The sequence below is a fragment of the Bufo bufo genome, chromosome 1 (genome assembly GCF_905171765.1).
Source record: "Bufo bufo chromosome 1, aBufBuf1.1, whole genome shotgun sequence".
NCBI classification, from domain to species: domain Eukaryota; kingdom Metazoa; phylum Chordata; class Amphibia; order Anura; family Bufonidae; genus Bufo; species Bufo bufo.
Genome location: NC_053389.1, coordinates 492,749,768 through 492,769,065, shown reverse-complemented (window position 1 = coordinate 492,769,065; position 19,298 = coordinate 492,749,768). Strand labels below are relative to the sequence as shown.

General features: G+C 37.7%; 1 protein-coding gene across 1 annotated transcript in view; it reads right to left on the bottom strand.

The window, feature by feature from the left end:
- The window catches only part of SYT1 (synaptotagmin 1), a 364,679-nt gene extending 358,011 nt beyond the window's left edge, over window positions 1–6,668 (bottom strand). Inside the window, exon 1 of the mRNA XM_040415732.1 lies at window positions 6,617–6,668. The gene's annotated coding sequence lies outside the window, so the exon portion shown is untranslated. The remainder of the gene's footprint in view (window positions 1–6,616) is intronic.
- Between the last annotated feature and the right edge of the window lie 12,630 nt (window positions 6,669–19,298).

The following is a 19,298-nucleotide window of genomic DNA, read 5'->3' as shown; positions in this document are numbered from 1 at the left end:
TCAATCTGGACCCAGAGCCTTGTTCACATGTACCTTATTTAACTTAGCTTGGACCATATCTATAGTTAGCCAATTGAGTATATTACTGGAACAACAGATATTAGCTCCTTTCTCTTCTTTTGCATATACAGAGCTAAAAAAAACATTTAGTAACTATGACTTTTCATTATCTTCAATGACTAATCCCCATTTACCATTATTTAGGGCTACTACCTGCTCAGACCTTGGTTTTTTAGCATTTATATATGTAAAGAATTGTTGGGGATTTGTTTTGCTCTCTTTTGCCACCTGCTGTTCGTTTTGTATTTTTTCTAATTTTATCTACTTTTTGCAGATTTTGTTAAGCCCTTTGTAAACCTCAAAGGCTATATCTGAACCTTCAGACTTGTATTTATTAAATGCACTTTTTTTGTCATTTATTGCCTTTTTACAGTAGCTATAAGCCATGGGGGGGGGGGGAGGGGGGCTTACTTTTAGCCATTTATACTTGTTACCTGAAGGAATAAAAAAAATTGTGCAATTACTAAATGTGGATTTAAAGCTCTCCAATTTATCCTCAGTATTATTATGTGACAGTAGCTGCTCCCATTCTATGCCCTGAAATGCTGCCCTCTTCTTTCAATAGAACTCTGGAGCTTGTCTATGGGAGGCAGAAACACTAACAATAAGCCAAATGCTGCACTGCTATTTATGAGAGGATGATCGCTGCATATTTCAATAGTATTCTTCACAAGCATAATGTGTTGGTAATGTATATAGAAATACATACAGTATCAGTACATTATAGGTAGAAAAAAAAGTAATAAAAAATATCAGGGCCACATATTTACAATAAAGATATCTTTAATAAACTTAAATAAATTTAATTAAACATTCAATACTATTCTGTACACATATTTGATATCCCTTTTACGGCAACAAACCAAATAATATATCAACCCTTTATGTATGGTAATTGTAAAAAAAATAAAAAATTTTTTTTTAGAGGTCTTAATACTGATGGCTGTAGGATAGATGCCCTATTGATCTAATATTGATAGTCCATACTAGGAATAAGCCATCAATTTTAAAACCTTGGCTGGTATGGCTACTAATATGGGAAGACAAAAAATAGAAAAAAAATTACAGAATCCACGTTTCTATTAGTACAAGGATTATAAGGTTTGTATGACAGAAAATGGCATTTATCATGTAGTTAATACAAGGCACTTACTAATGTATTGTGATTGTCCATATTACTTCCTTTGCTGGCTTGATTAATTTTTCCATTACATTATATACTGCGAAAAAATCAGGGGTTATAACCCTGCAATTTATCAGCAGTGGTCGTTCTTGTACACTATAGGAAATAGTGCCGGCCTCCCTGGTGGCCAGGACCGTGGAATTGTGTATAGGCACACATGTGCTGTAGCAGTAGCCGTAACCTCTGGAAATAAGCAGTGTATAATGTGATGAAAAAAATTAATCAAGCCAACAAAGGAGGAAATATGGAGAATCACAATACATTAGTAGGTGCCTTGTATTAACTTTATGCATATAATAAATGTCATTTGCTTAAGTGTGACAATTCCTTTAAATTACACACTGTAGCATAAAACTGCTCTCATTTATCTGTACATAAGTTAGGCTTATTTGTCATTGTCTGGCAGAAAAAACTGAATGTTTTTTATATTGTTTTTACAAAAACACAAACATTACTCACAAAACCAGCAAAAACGTCATTATTGTTGTACAGTATACTGAGTGAATGAAAGAAGTTGAGGCGCACTGTGACCACAAAAGGGTACACATAAACCTAGAGCTTATCATGGCTGTATTTAGAAATTATGAATAAGGAATTATAATTAAAGAGGACCTGCTGTCACCACAAAACGTAACATAATCTGCAGGCAGCATGTAATAGAGCAGGAGAACCTGAGCAGATTGATATATTGTCAGTAAATTTATATCTCTGCTATTTCTGATTTCATTGTTCACGGGGAGGAGATATCTGTGATCGATAGCATTCTCTGTGTAAGTGTGTATACAGGGATATCTGTCAGTCACTGATAGTTTTAAATGAGGGATGTGTTATCAGTTATTGATAGTATTCTCTGTGTAAGTGTGTATACAAACATATCAGTCATGGATAGTTGTACACTGGGGAGGTGTTATCAGTGATTGATAGCATTCTCTGTGTAACTGTAAATACAGAGACAGCTGTCAGTCACCGAAAGTTTTACACGGGGGAGGTGTTATCAGTAACTGATAGTATTCTCTGTGTAAGTGTGTATACAGTGATATCTGTCAGTCACTGACAGTTGTACATGTGGGATGTGTTATCAGTTATTGATAGCATTCTCTGGATAAGTGTGTATACACAGAAAGCTGTCAGTCACTGATAATTGCACACGTGGGATGTGTTATCAGTTATTGATAGCATTTTCTGTGCAACTGTAAATACAGAGACAGCTGTCAGTCACCGAAAGTTTTACACGGGGGAGGTGTTATCAGTAACTGATAGTATTCTCTGTGTAAGTGTGTATACAGTGATATCTGTCAGTCACTGACAGTTGTACATGTGGGATGTGTTATCAGTTATTGATAGCATTCTCTGGATAAGTGTGTATACACAGAAAGCTGTCAGTCACTGATAATTGCACACGTGGGAAGGTGTTATCAATGATTGATAGCATTCTCTGGGTAAGAGTGTATACATAGCTGTCAGTCACTGATAGTTGTACTTGGGGGAGGTGTTATCAGTGATTGATAGCATTCACCATGTAAATGTGTATACATAGATAGCTGTCAGTCACTAATTGTTGTACACCGGGGAGATGTTATCAGTGATGGATAGCATTCTCTATGTAAGTGTGTACACATAGCTTTCAGTCACTGAATGCTGTACACAGGAGAGGTGTTATCAGTGATTGATAGTAAACTCTGTGTAAGTGTGTATAATGAGACAGCTGTCAGTCATTAAGTGTTGTACACAGGGAAGGTGTTATCAGTTATTGGTAGCATTCTCTGGGTAAATGTGTATACACAGAGAGCTGTCAGTCACTGATAGTTGTACACGTGGGATGTGGTATCAGTTATTGATAGCATTCTCTGTGTAACTGTATATACAGAGATAGCTGTCAGTCACTGATAGTTGTACACGTGGGAGGTGTTATCGGTGACTGATAGCATTCTCTGTGTAAGTGTCTATACATAGAGAGCTGTCAGTCACTGGGGAGGTGTTATCAATGATTGATAGCATTCTCCATGTAAGGGTGTATACATAGATAGCTGTCAGTCACTGATAGTTGTACACAGGGAAGATGTTATCAGTGATTGATAGCATTCTCTATGTAAGTCTGTATACAAAGCTTTCAGTCACTGATAGCTGTACACAGGAGAGGTGTTATCAGTGATTGATAGTATTCTCTGTGTAAGTGTGTATAATGAGACAGCTGTCAGTCATTGAGTGTTGTACATGGGGAGGTGTTATCAGTGATTGATAGCATTCTCTGTGTAGGTGTGCATACAGAGATAACAGTCAGTCACTGATAGTTGTACAAAGGGAGGTGCTATCAGCAATTTATAGCATTCTCGGTGTAAGTGTGTATACATATATAGCTGTCAGTCACTGATAGTAGTACATGGGGGTGTTATCAGTAATTGATAGTATTCTATGTGTAAGTGTGTATACAAAGATAGATGCCAGTCACTTATAGCTTAACATGGAGGAGGTTTTATTAGTGATTGATAGCATTCCCTGTGAAAGTATGTATACAACCATAACTGTCGGTCACTGGTAGCTGTACATGATTCGATGTTAAAGAGTACTTGTCACCACAAAATGTCAGCATGTTATAGAGCAGGAGGAGCTGAGTAGATTTATACATGCAGATTGTACTGCATTGTCTGGTGACAGGATCTCTTTAACAGGGTATAGCACACTAGGGTAGCAGAAGATCTTCCAGTGAGCCAGGACATTAATAAATTATTGCTGCCCAATGAATAGTGATAACAGCATAATATATGATACTGAGAGTGAAACTAAACTACAATTAAGTATGAAAGAGCAAATCATTTCTGTAGAGAACATATGACACATCTACTGGCATTACAGCTGCACTGTAGCTGAGTGGTTAAAAGGACTCATTTCTACACATCATTGTATTAATTATTCATACTTAGTTGCTTGGCAAGGTAGAGTGAATTAACTGCCGTGAGTGTTCCACATAACATACTTTATGCATGAATCAGCACATGGACTGTAATAAATGTCAATGTGGGATCATGTCCTAATAAATTGCTTTATGGAACTCCTTGGACCGCAACCTACAGACTTCCTGTTTACTCTATCTAGTTTGCTTTCTTAATCCTTTTAATGCTAATAACAACTGTTAATTGGCAAAAATACATTGTAAATGACCCCTGTTTCAGCACATTACAATTTTGCCTTCAGGAACCTAGCTTTTTAAATAAATGTGTTAAAAATTAAAAAACAATGTAATTGGCTGCAGTACATTTGCACGGCAGTGCTTGATGACATTTTCAATTACTGTATTTTGGGGTAAAAAGGAATAGTTGTCACAATTAACATACTCAGTGGTGAAATTATTTTGCATATATGTCGGGACTGACAAGCAATTCGGATGAAAGTAAATTAAAGTCATAAGAGCTGGTCCAACCTTCAAAAACATATTAATTTATTTTTCTGTTACCTAAATCCATATTAAAGCTGTCCTAGCTAACGCCCAACTTGTTTAGTTATTCTTACAATTAGAATACACAGTAATAAAATAAAAAATTAAAAAGCTGTCTAAGGAAATGTTTACATCATGGTTTCTCAAGCCAAGGCCTCAAAAGTCAGAATATGATATTATCCCCAGTGCCTGGAGCCAAGCCAAAATACAAAAATAGATTTATTTTATCTTTTACTGTTCTCCTGAATCCAATATAACACAAAAACATACAATGAGTCAGTAGTGATTGCTTGTTCAAAGAATGCAGCAGCCAGAGAAGAACAATTCAGGAAGAAATAATAAACAATGGCCACTGTCATAACACCCTCTCCTGTTGTACCACATCAATAACTGGTGGGTACCCTCACAGTTTAACAAGAACCTTCAAATGAAGGTATTCTAAAAGGGAAGACTAGATCGTGTGGGGCATGTGTGCTCTAACATCAGCCTATTTAGACAGAAACCTCTATGGTTTCTATTGGCCAAAGACTTAATAGGGAAGATTTATTAAGACTGGCACTTCCTACACCAGTCTCGATCCCTTGTGTGCTGGAATCAGATGCACCTAATTTATTAAAATGTTAGGTGCATCGTGGACCCCTAAGCACCAGAAAGTCAACTCTATGACCTGGTGAACTAAGACCTGGTGAAGACTTCAGCTATAATTTGCCCCAGTTTCTGGTATAAATTATAGTAAATTTGCTGAGCCATAGAAGGCTTTGCCCATCATGCTAACCCCCACCCCATTTTCCTGCCACCTTTTAAAAAGTATTGAGAAGCTCTCAAAGTGTGACAAATGATGGAACAAATATGGTGTGTGCTATAATATGCACCTTTCTACATCACAAAAGTGGCATGACATCTTTAGTACATCTGTCCCAATACTTCGTAGGCAGATTGTCAGGCTATGCCATCACTTTAAATCGTATGGGAAACCTCTCAGTGTATATTGATATCCCTATGAGGGGAAAAAAATGATCAGACTTGTTAGATTCACCCAGTCTGATTGTTTTGTTTAAACAGTGCCATAGATTTTTGTGGTTCCCTCTCAGGCAAATACTATTTTATTGGTGGAGTCCAGAAAAATAGATGTATATAGCTATTATATATCTATGCCAATTTCAGGTTTTACATTAAATCATGTGTAGTGTCTCAAAATGTTAGTAGAACAATTTACAGCAATGATTATAGATTAAAAAATTATGAGATTAGTTAACATTAATGATTTACCGGTACTTTACATGGCTAAAAAATATAGCATTTTCAGTAACATTTGTAAGTATGACCTACCTGGATGTAATTAAAACATATTATGCTGCAGGCACAGCTGGCAAGCCTACAAATACCATCTGTTATGAGCAACTATCTCGTTTTCAATAATTTTTCTGGGTTGTAACATGAAACAATATGTGGAAAAGGAAGCAACACAGCAATGGTGTGCAGTGTTAAATGTCATCCAGAAATATTTATATTGGCTTACTTGGGTAAACCATTTAGCTAAGTTTAAAATATAAATTCTAATAGAAGACACGCTAAGGTTTTGTTGGAATAATAGCACAGGCAGAAAACAAAATACAAATCATTCTTGTCCAATCACCTATAAAACATTCAGCTTGAAATAAAATTATGTGTTGATTTATATGAATATTCTGAATTAATAAAACAAGAACAGAGACCAGTTACATCAGATCAAATAACTTTATAATAGGATTATAATCTATTACAAATTCTATAAATAGTGCACACATTAGAAGGCATCCTGGACACACAGTATCATTACCAATGAGAAAGATATTCTATTTAATTACATATATTCAGATATCATAATAGTAGGAATCATAAATCAAGTCAACAATGTAGACAATGCTTTCAAAATGTATGCAAAAGTAAAGTAATTTTACCTTTTAAAAGGGATCAGAATAGAGGTATTTGTTCGCTCCACTTGCACCTCAGAATGTTCCCTGCACACAAAAAGTGACATTAAGACTAAATTACAACATGTAAAATAAATACATGAGGATTAAAATAATATACTGCTAAAGTTATTGGGGAAGAGTTATCATAGACCAGTATTTTACACTTGTCTATGTTATCCCTACACTGCCAGAGGATGCATCTAATATATGATAAGCCACAAGCCTCATCATATATTAGGAGCATCCTCAGGTAGTCCATGCGTTCAGACTGAAATCTATGTCAGCTCCAAGCTGCCATAGATTTCAGTCTTTTTTACACCAGAAAAGTGATGTAAAAAAAGATAAATTTGCCAGGCTCCTTGGCCCCTTTCCTTCCCACCTTTACCATGACCCATCTTTTCAGGAAAAAGGTGCAGGCAGTGTAGAAACCCCACTTGAATCTAGATTTAGGCTTGATGGCATTTAAAAAGTCACAAACATGAGGTTTGTGATTTTTTTATTCCGGAATACTGACACGGGGGAATGAAAGATTTCTCCAAAATTTTCTTCTTTTTAATGGCCTTTATACTGGGCTACAGAAAATATGATTGAAGGAGAACCTCCTATTATTATGGTAAATGTTTCAATCAAACATCTGCAGCAATATATCATTTAGTAAATATAATAAATAAGTCTAGATGGAAGCATTATAGATAATGAAGGGGTTTTATGGGCTCCAGGTATTGATGACCAATCATCTAGAAAGGTCATCAATATCTAATAGTTGGGTTTTCAAAACCTACCCCCCACCAATCAGCTTCCCACAGCGTCTAGTACCAGAACTAATACTTTGAACGGAGCTGGAAACACATCATCCTTACTGAGTTATTGCAGCTCAACTCCTATTCAAATAAAGCTGTGTGTTGGACCCCACTGATTAGATATTGGTGACATTCTAAGTATGGGTCATGAATATCGGGAGCCCTGAAAACCCTTTCAATTCACACTAAAGCACAAACATAAAACATGCTGTGGCATTAGCATAGGAGGAATGACTTTCAAAAATTGTTAGGACCTATTTTAGACCTGAAAGGTCAAGCAATGATCCTGCTAAAGGTAGTCTAGCACTGCAGAATTGACATAGGCGTCACTACAGGAGGACGGGGGGGGGGGCAATTTCCCCCTCTAGGTTATTCCTTGCCCCCCCGCGTGCCCCTCCGCTGATTCCTCTTTAAAACGCTAGCCGTCGCTAGTACAGAGAGCGATCTGTCAGTTTTGCTAAACTGAAAGTACTGCCCATTCTGCCCACCTGCTTCACTATGGCAGCCAAGTGAATCTTACCCCGCCCACCTCAGCTGCTATTGGCTAGGAGAGAGAGGGCAGCACTGCCATTGGCTGCCTGTGTATTTCAGCCTAGCAGGGCCTACAGAGGCAGAAAAGAATGCGGCCTGGGGATTTTTAACATCAGGAAACATCGTTGCATGCTCCTCCCCTGCCACCATGACTAGAGGAATAAGGCACAAGGACAGAGCATATCCGAACTGTAAGTACCTTTTCTATTTGCGATGCACCCCTGACCAGCGCCCCCTGCATTACATGCACCCCTGACTAGCGCACCTTGCGTTACAAGCACCCCTGACCAGCACACCCTGAGTTACACGCACCCCTGACTGCCGCACTCTGCATTACATACACCCCTGACCGCCGCATTATAAGCAGAATAAGTAGTATTAGTTGCACACACCAACAACACCCACAGGGTTATTTCACAAAAGGGTGAAGAGTTTGGAGAATTCAGGAGAAGTGAACAGTAAAGGACAACATACCGTATTTTTCGCCCCATAAGACGCACTTTTTCCCCCCAAAGTGGAAGCGCTTCATTAGTACCGGAGGACCAGGAAGCGGTGAAGGCTCTGTAGTCACCACTTCCTGGTCCTCAGCTCGGCTATCGGCAGTGCAGGTCTGCGCACAGCATGAGGGCGCTCTGTGACCTCACACTGTGTGCAGCGATACACAGCCGACAGCAGGATGAAGAGGATCGCGATGGTGAGGAGCAGTGGTATCCAGGAGCAGGAGAGGTAAGTGAGTTTTTTTTATTTTATTTGCGCTGGGGGATGATGGCTGACATATAGGGGTTGATATATATGGGGCTGATGGCTGACATATATGGGCTGATGGCTGACATATGGGGGCTGATGGCTGACATATAGAAGCTGCTGGCTGACATTTGGGGCTGATGGCTGACATATAGGGGCTGATGGCTGAATATATATGGGGCTGATGGCTGAATATATGGGGCTAATGGCTGAATATATGGGGCTGATGGCTGACATATGGGGGATGATGGCTGACATATAGGGGCTGCTGGCTGACATATAGGGGCTGCTGGCTGACATATGGGGGCTGCTGGATGACATATGGGGGCTGGTAGATTGATGAAAGTTGAGGGGTTGATCTGAGGCATTGGGGGTCTTATCTGAGGTCTGATTAACACTGGGGATCTTATCTGAGGTCTGATTGACATTGGGGGTCTGATTGGGGCTGTAAGCTGAGGTCTGATTAACTTTGGGGGTCTGATTCCTGGTCTGACCTGAGGTGTAATGGAAACTATTTTTTTCTTATTGTTCTCCTCTAAAACCCAGGTGCGTCTTTATGGGCCGGTGCGTCTTATAGGGCGAAAAACACAGTAGCTGATTTGAATAAAATTCTCCAATTCACCTTACTTTCCTATTCAGTTATGTTGTCCTAGATTGTTCCCTTCTACAAACTCTTCACCCTTTTGTGAATAAGCCTGTGAGTGTCTATTTATTGGTCTTCTTTAGTGACATGTTTAACATATGGGATTATTTACACAGCCCTGGTGTTTGCTGACACTGCTTTAAACTATAAAGAAAAGTTTTCGAGAGTGTTTCTCTCTTTCTTAGGTCTGAATACCGAGGATGAAAGGAAAACTCTTGAAAGCTTGTCTTTTAAGTATTAGGTTAGTATAATAAAAAGGTATCCCTGCATACCACAATACTCTCGTATTTTGTAATCTTATTTATAGATTAAGTGGTGAAAATTATTAGTGCCCCCCCCATTTTTGACTGTGGTATCTTATGTTCCCCCCTATATACTGTATTGTTCATAGAGTCGCCATGAGCATTGACCCTCAAATCTAATATGCTCTGATATTTCTTGTATAAGGTTTGAAGGCTAATGGTTGTTCATTCAGTTTCAGGGCTCAGTCACAATCCTATTATGCATAGGTGTCTGTGTTTCTTGACCTAGTCTGCCACATTATTTAGACACATGACTGTATGTTTCACAGCTGAAAATAAAGCTAAGATAATATCATAAATAACATAAATTGTCAACATAATTGACATCAGAAAATGGCTCAATCTACAATAACCTGATGCATCAGACTTAGAGATAATAGCCACTATTGTATTGTCCTTAATCAAATTTGAGTTCAAGTAAAGGTGGACACATATGTAGATGATTATTGAGTCAATATTAGGTACCCATTATATTTTGATGAAAAATTATTCTATGTATGGTCAGCCATATCTGCCGAAGTGGAACATTTTATTGATAGAGTTGGTTTGATGTGAAAAAGCCACATATATTTTAATACATGAGAAAGAAAACTGTACAAAGACATTACTTTTAGAATTTAACAAGGTATTCTGCTATCATCTGACACCAGTTTTATCTATAATCAATGTTATCTTATGGTATATTCACTTGGGAGTATTCTAATAAATAACGTCCTACACTTTGTTAGTGCTACTTTGTGCCAACTGTCATTGAAATTTAATTACGTGCAAATAATAATGGTTTTCTAGACCTGCGATCTATAAATGTGTATGATGTGGAGCTTGTAGACTTGTAGAGAGCAATCATTATTACAGTCTCAGACATGAAAATATGCCAGACAGGTTGGCCAGAGGTTAAAGCCTTAATTTATGAATATCCATTTTGATTACGAATGACAGGTGGAATTCAGAAAGTTCACAATGTAATTATTAACAATTAACAAGTGTTTTAATTAGAGAATTTTTTAAATTGATTTTATGATGCAATATAATAATTACCCTTTACCATCTCCTCCCATTCATTCCATAAATCCCTAGACAACATGTTTTTATGTGCAAGTAGAAATTCATATAGTTTTTATACAATCTGAAAAATGCAGTAGGATATTGAAAACCATGGTTGTCAGGTGCTCATGGTAAAATCTAAAATGCCACTGTCATTTTCTTGCCTGAACATTGACTGGAGGAGAACTGTGGACTGCACTTTAAAGCACCGTCCACCAGTCCATTATGGCTGTACCACACATTGACTAGAGAACTGCGGACTGTCTTGTACTCCGAAGTTAGATCTTTTGGTGCCTGCTATTGTAAGCCTCTATAGGCATCTCATAAGTTTCTTATTTATTTGTATTTTTTATTTTTATTGAAATCATGCATTTCTATGTTGTTTTATATGACCATTCAATAAAAGCTCTGACATTTGCTATGTGGTCTGCCAGTTGCTTTAATTTGAACATGCAATGATAACATGCTTGTCTAATTGTAAGATAGCAACTCCAGGGTGTTTTTCTTTCCCACTGTTTGTCTGCTGCTCCTTTAGAGATAAGGAGTTAAAACAAGCATCATAGCCCCTTAGCGCTGAAAAAAGGAAAAGACACTTAACATGAATTTGTAAAATGAACACAAAACATATCTTGAGGGTTATCATTTAAAGAGCTTAGATTCCTGGACTTCTTTCACTACTTTATACTCCTGAACCTCAGCTTTAGGCAATATGTTTTTTATTTGTGTGAAAGATACCCTCTGGACTTAATCTATTTGAGGGAACATGTTATATTTGAGAAATCTCATCAAACCCTGTGCATAAAAAAACTAACTGATATATAACTTATATTTTGGATGAGTGAGATCATAGAGAAATATGGCTTCATAAATTCAAGCTCTGTATTTGCCTTCAGCTCTATTGAAATTTTTTATAATTATTACAAATTTTTATAAACCATGTAGTTTAGAGGAAAATATGAAAATAATCGAATGATACTTAGAATAAATAAAACAAACAGTTATGATAAATATAGGAGATTAGACATCTTACTGTATACAAGATGTGAAGCTACTCAGTGCTCTCCCTAGCAAGCGGATAAAGGAGCAAAACATCACTTTGACAGCAGTACTTAACCATGATCAGTTTGAATAGGGACCAAATGTTACCAAAAAGTGATTTCATTTCAGTACCCAGACCTAGGTTCAACATGATTTATAGTAGCAAATTACTATTTTTTACATTTTTGTTAAAAGGACTGTCAGGTTTAGAAAACTAATTTGTACATACCAATATAGAATGCTGATCCAGTTTTCTGCCCAGTTGTCAACAGGAGTCAGGAAAGATTTTTTTTCCCAATTTGTAGACAAATTGAGCCTCTGCCATTTAAAATAGGTTTTGCATTCCTCTGGATCAACTTTGGTTTGTATATATTGTGCTCTGGAGATTACCATAATATATCTTTGGCTGTGCATGATACCATCTTATTTCTTTATTAAAGGTAACCTTTCTTCTCCTCTCTGTAAACAATGTTTATGCATGTTGAATCTAAAAGGGAAATCCTCCTGTGTTATTATGTCCCCAGATGAGTTTACCTTCAGGCACAGTGAAATGTGTCGGAACGTAAATTAATGGGATGTGAATTAATATAACTAATTGGTATCTCACTACAGAGATTTTGTGTATAATACACATACTACTTCTTAATATAATTAACAATATGTTCTTGAATGAGAGGAATTGTACTCATCACTTACCATCACTTATTGACTGATCTGGGGTGGTGGTTATCTTTCTCTGTGTCAGGGACAATCCAGGGTCACTAGGAGGTGCCTGACAGGGTCTACAGAAGAGGGAAAAATAGCGACAACCTTTCCCTTTGCTCCAGTGCTCATAAGTCCTAATTCTTTTTAAGTCACTTATTGGTATTTTCAGATAAATCAAATAAAGGTTATTTCTTAATGGTGGTGGTTTGTGACACACGCTTATATATTCTCCACTATTACACCTACCTGACTTTATGACAGTCTACATGTCAGGGCTGTGACTGCAGACTGATATACTGTATAGTTTTGTGGTAAAAGATTCTGTATAACTTGTATTTCATTCAATTAAATTGTAGCTTATTCTGGCCTATCAGTGATTGACAGCTATCTCTGTATACACAGTTATAGAGAGAATGCTGTCAATAAATGTTAGGACTGCCTCCTTAACTTCAAATCTGTTAGGCCTGGGTCTACTGCCAAACCTCCCCTGTCTCACCTGTCATATCCCCAGCGTCTGCTGCCTCGCTGCCCGCTGCTGTCTTCGCCAGATGTGGCAGGTGTGTGCCTGCTAGACGCATTCTCTGTCCACACTTCCTCCTTGCTCCATTTCATGCTGGTGCCCCAAAGGGGCGCGCGCCCGCCTCTTCCTGTCATTTATGTTTCAAGGGGCATGGGCTTCCTGCATCCCAGCACGCCCCCTGGACAGGGTTGAGAGGTTAAATAGCAGCTTCCTGTTCCAGGAAGTTGCCTGAGCATTATGTTACTATCATAATGGCAAAGGTCTGATATTTTGTGTTTGACCATTTTGTTTGCCTGCTGCCTGCTTTAACTACTGGACCTGTCTGACCCTGAGCCTGTCTGATCCTCTTTACCATGCTACTATCTGATACTGGCTTCTGGCTTCTGACTTGTATCTGACCACGCTTCAGCTTTTGCCTCTGACAATCATCATCATCATCAGCTGCTGCCTTTACTCCAGTCTTCTCTGCAATACCACTTCTCACCACCATGTCTGCTATTGGGCGCAGTTCACACTAACTGCGGTTCTTACTGCAACCATTGCTATTTGAGCATTACCTGTTGTCTGACTCTGTGGGTCAACTGTCAACCTTATTAGCTAAACCTGTAGGTAGTGGTTCAGTTTTCCTCTTGCTGCGTTCTGTCCTGTCTCCTATGAGAGTGCCAAATAACACCCTAGGGGTCAGTGGACGCCATCCCTTAGTTGACACAGAGAATCCATACTCTTTGATTTGACCAGTGGATCCCACCCAATAATAGTAACAAAATTCCAGAATGAGCAGGAATTTAAATGAATAAATGAATAAAAGTTATACTGAAGCATTCCCCACTAATCTGTATATCTATCTACTGAGCTCATCCTGCTTTATAACATGCTGCCTTAAGCTATGACGTCATGTTCAGTGTAACAGGTTCCCTTTAATGATCAGATGCAATTTATAGAAGTTTTATTTGCTACATTATTTCACACAACACAGAATGCTTGATAGATACTTTGTCGCTGTATTTGGTGGGAGAGGCCTCACCTGCAACCCAATTACTGGTACTGATCCAAACATAGTGGCCCACATTTACTAATGCTGTCTAATATTTAGACTAGACAGTCTACACTTAGACCAGTCAATCACAAGATGGTGCAAACTCAGTAGTGTATGTTGTTTGATAGATTTGATTCTTAATGCTGGAAGAAAGACACTTTTTTCCCCCTTTGTGAGTCAATTGGCTTATGTTAGACTACTATTTTGCCACAAAAGTGGTGCATGGCAATAATAAATCTACCACTAATTATTTTACAAAGGGTAGGATCTCATCTGTGCTAAAGGTAATGCACTAGTCTGATACAGCAGAGGAACAGACTAGCGGAGTTACTGTATCCAGCATAGCCGGATACTAGTGCAGTTAACTATAATGGGATCCGGTGGCTTTCCAGCATAAAAGATGTCATTTATGCCAGAAAGCGATGGATCCCCATCTGATACTTATATAGTCAATAGGGATCTGGTGTTGTGTGGCAGTATCCAACTATGCCAGATATGGTAACTATGGTAGTCCCCAGATATGGTAACTATGGTAGTCCTCTACCAAGACTTACTACTGGATTACCTTTAGCGTAGCTGTGAGCCTACCCTAATCACACAGTCATTTTTCTGGCAAAAATACATAAAAATGGTGCAAACAATAGTAGAAGACTGGCACACAAATTTTAGTAAATTTTGGCCATTAACTTCCAATTGATTAAAACCATATATTTGGATTAGTGTTTCCATATATTTTCTGTAAAGATCTGTACTTATTGTTCATTGCATTTCATTATTTACATTTTGAACATTAGAACGTATTATATTGAAATGTACCGAATGTTACAGTTTATATTATTAACAATTTATTTTCTTAATATGTGCAGCATGGACTGTTAGGAATTTCAGCTCTGAAGACTTCAAAATTATGAAATGTAGTTCTGCATTATAATAACTATAATAACTCAGACTCAGTTATTTATATGCTATAAGTAATGTGCTTTTACAAAAGTATTTAAGGGTGTTGTCTTTAGAATCCCTAGTTTCAGATACTCTTCTAAGTCATTTTTATTATTACTTAAGCGGGTTCACATTGCATTTTAGCCCTATGAAAATGGTATTCAAAAATATACTACAATGAGAACAATCACTTTATTGCATCAAAGGGAGTATGAAGAATTTATCCTTGGACTCCTTTTGACCTGCTTTTTGTCTCCACCTTTGCAGGAAAGAATAGAGTGGTAAATTGCAATATGCTGTCTGGCAAAAAAAAAGTCTAAAAAAATGTAGATGAAGTGAAATGAAGCCCAGATAAATCCTTGACCCATTAAAGTTAATGTACCAGACATGGTATACAGATGTAGCAAACCCCAACATCAGTGCGGTAACGCATTATCCTGGCAGAGCAACTCAATACCGACTTTAAGCTTTAGAAGCTGTGCACAATGTTAAACTAAGCCAGCAAATAAGCTTGTGTGTTAGTGCAGCAGAAATTATTTTAAAACCTGCTAGTTCTGTATGTTTGAACACAATTTTTTGGTATTCAGAACTATGCCCCTGACAGAAAACCCTGCCTTTAAAGGTAGCCTCACAGAAGGGCTCCTGGTTTGACATAGCCATTTATCACCTAGAGAAGAGGTTAGCTTAACATCTCTCACTCTGAAGGACCTGGCATGTCTTTGTTCAACATAGATAATCATTTTATTTTAACCTGTTCCCAACTGTCTCACGTAAATTTACATTGGCGGTCAGGCATTTAAAAATGGTGCCCGCTCATTTTAAACAGCAGGCACCCTGAACTAATGTATGCGATCAAAGATAACATCGATTGCATACATTTAAACCCTCATATTCCGTGGTAAAATGTGACCACAGCATTTGGGAAGTTAAAGACTGGAAGCACGCGCTCCCGGCCATGCACTGGGTCCCTCCAGCAAGGATCAGAGGAGTCGGAGTGTGTGTGTGTGGCAGCCCCTGTATTTAGGAGTGGTACAGGGCTGCTGCACATTAGTTCCTATGGGGAGCCTGCCTATGGGCTCCATAGGAACTTAGTGTAATTCTAATAGACTCCAATGCTAATGCATTGTAGTCTATGTAAGAAGCAATCTAATGAATGTTTGCATTAGGTCTCTTGGGGAAATATTAAAAAATGTAAAAAATAAAAATCCCAAAAATGTTTTAAAAAATATTTAAAAAAAATATATAAAAATCCAAATCACCCCCCTTTCCCCAAAATTTAAATACATAAATAATTTAAAAAAATTAACATCATGGGCATCATCGCGTGTGAAAATGCCCATACTATTAAAATATAAAATATTTATACCATACAATAAAAACAGCATTTTTTGGTCCCTTCACCTCCCACATTTTTTTTTATAAAAAGTGATCAAAAAGGCATACACAACCATGAATGGTATCAATGAAAAGTACAGATTTTCCGGCAAAAAATGAGCCCTCACACAGCTCTGTACACATAAAAATAAATTTGTTATGTAGGTCAGAATATGGCAATGCAAAGGAAAAATTTGTTTTTCTCCAAAGTGTTAAACTTTTTTCAGTATTAAAATACAAGAAAAACAACATATATGTGGTATTATTGGAACTGTAGTGACCTGAATAATAAAAGTAACAGGTCAATTTTAAAAACAAAAAACATAAAACTATGGTGGAATGGTGTTTTTTTAAATAATTCCATCCCATTTGGAAAAAAAATTCCGCTTCCCACCACATTGTGGTGCATCTGGTCCTGCAAAAAACAAGCCCTCATACGGCCATGTGAATGAAGAAAATAAAAAAGTTATTGCTTGCCTTGAAAGGGTTAATGAAAATAGTGTGATACTTCATTTCTTTGGTGGAGAAAACCTTTGAATATAGAGCACCAATTTTCTTTTCCCACCAGAAACAACCTTGCTGACCTGCTGAGATCAATAGGAAGCTGGGCTTTCTACTAATGTACATAAGGAAAATAGTAATAGTATATTCATCTTAACAGGAATTTCGGGGATTTTTTTAACCGATGATATATCCATAAGATAGGTCATCCATCAGTATCTGATTTGTGGGGGTTAGACAACCGGGACTCCCGCCGTTCAGCTGATTAGGAAGGCAGTGTAGCTCACAGTAGTGCCGCCGTCTTCTCTCAGCTCACCAAGCACAACGCCGTCCATTTGATAGCCACTGTGCTTGTTATAGCAGCTCAGCCCCATTCACTTCAATGATGCTGAGCTATGCCTAGGCCATGTGACCAATGAACGTGATATCAAATGGCCTGGGGAAAGCAGCAGGAAGGCCTACTCGCTACTACGAGCACTAGTGACTTCTCAAACAACTGATCGACTTGGATATCAGGTTTTGGACATCCACTGATCAAATACTGATGACCTATCCAGAGGATAAGTCATCAGTTAAAAAATCTCAAAAAAATCTTTAAATACAAAGTAGACATGTTTTGATATCTTTTTAACCTGTTGTTCACAATTACCATGTGCTACAGCCAAAAACTTTGTGAACCTTTTCATTTTGAAATGCAGAAAACAGGATTTCTATTTCTGTAGAAACTGGTCATGTATTAAACAAACATCATTTTCCAGGTTCACATTAAGGGTCAAGAGCATTCTAATGAGATAGCTGTGTGAATCAATATAATCAATATGTCATAAATTCACAGTTTCCATGCAGGTTCATGATTTTATCTCAGTTCCACACAATAACCATTTCTATGAGCAACAGGCAATCCTGGCCTTGTGCGATCATCAATTATTTGGAAAAAGGGACAATTTCTTTCCATGCTAGGTATTCTTATAGTCTAAATAATGTGCTAGGCTTATTTTCTTACTATTATTTCTCATCTATCATTCCACAGTGATTATGAAACTCCAAAGGTCAAAATCAATACTCAAATAGCATTTACGATCATGCCTTCAAAGGCAGCTTTTCTAGTGAAGCTTCAAAAGCTGATAAACATTGTGTGGAAGCCCTGCTATGGTGTCGTAAAAGCCATGTGCTTCTTAAAAGGATTCATCTTAGGAACCAACTGTTATCTCACAAACATATATATCAACACTTTTTCAAGGCCGCCATAGCTCAAGATGTTTACGCCTCTGTAAATCCTGAACACGGGTAGACTAAAGGATCTATTGCTATAATTCAACCACATGCTATGTTATAAATCATACCTTCTGTGCTTTTTAAATGTGTTCTATGTAATGCTTCTGGCCAGATATAGGATGCTGGAAATAGAAACACTTGATGTATCAATGGCTTATATTCTTTCTGGTTTCTCTTATGTAATCCATCTAGAGTGAAAATGATGGTTTATGTCCCAGATCAATACTCAGCACTCAGCACAATACTCAGTAGTTACTCATCCGTGTTGTCTTGGACAAGGCATCAATAGGAGATACCATAATGCCAGGTATTATTATTATTATTATAATTATATAATTTCTCCAGGAGTTTCTTGCTTTCATTCCTCTACAATATCTACTGTGCTGATGAACCATTACTCATTTAAGTGGCTTTTGTGTTTCCTGTGAAGTATTCCCCATAATCGCCCTACTAAAAGTCAGAAGAACCTTGTTTCAGTGCTTTAGATATCTATGCTATAGAACTATATGCTGTATTAATAATGCAAAGCAATTTGATAACTTAAAGCACAAAATCTATTATACATATTTTATGTTACATTATTAATATGTCTATTATTTATAAGATGGAAATATAAACACTGACATAAGCAATGACTGAAGCTCATGTAGGGCAAGGACAAGCAGGGAAGGTACCTTCACATCCACATCCCGAATATGCAGTAACACCTTACTTAGCCACCTCTCGACAGCTTCATTCTAGTTTATGGAATGCCCCTGATGCTTGAAAAGTAGCCCTGGATCTGTTCTGTACTACTGGTTGTCACATCACTGGCTAGAGGGATTCTTACACAAATCAAGGAATGGTATTCAGTCCCTTATCAAGATACATTAACTCTACCCAGTAGCGAGGATCCGACCTCAAAATGACCCTTTACACTGTCTGACTGAGCACTCAATTATGAGGGGCAAACCATTCATTCCTTGCAGCAATCATTTACATGCAGCAATCATTTCCTCTGCATGTGGACGAGCAATTGCTGCTGCAATTGCTTATCCCCATGCGCATTCATTATTTCTAGGCAACAGATTACTGTTTAGACAAGACAATATGCTGCCCAAAAACAATGATTTTGATGTCCAACCCACAAACAATAATTTTGGTGTTTGAATCAATGATGCTTTAACCAGATTAACAAGTGTTTGTTCATTTATCATGTGATTGGTGGCATCCTTA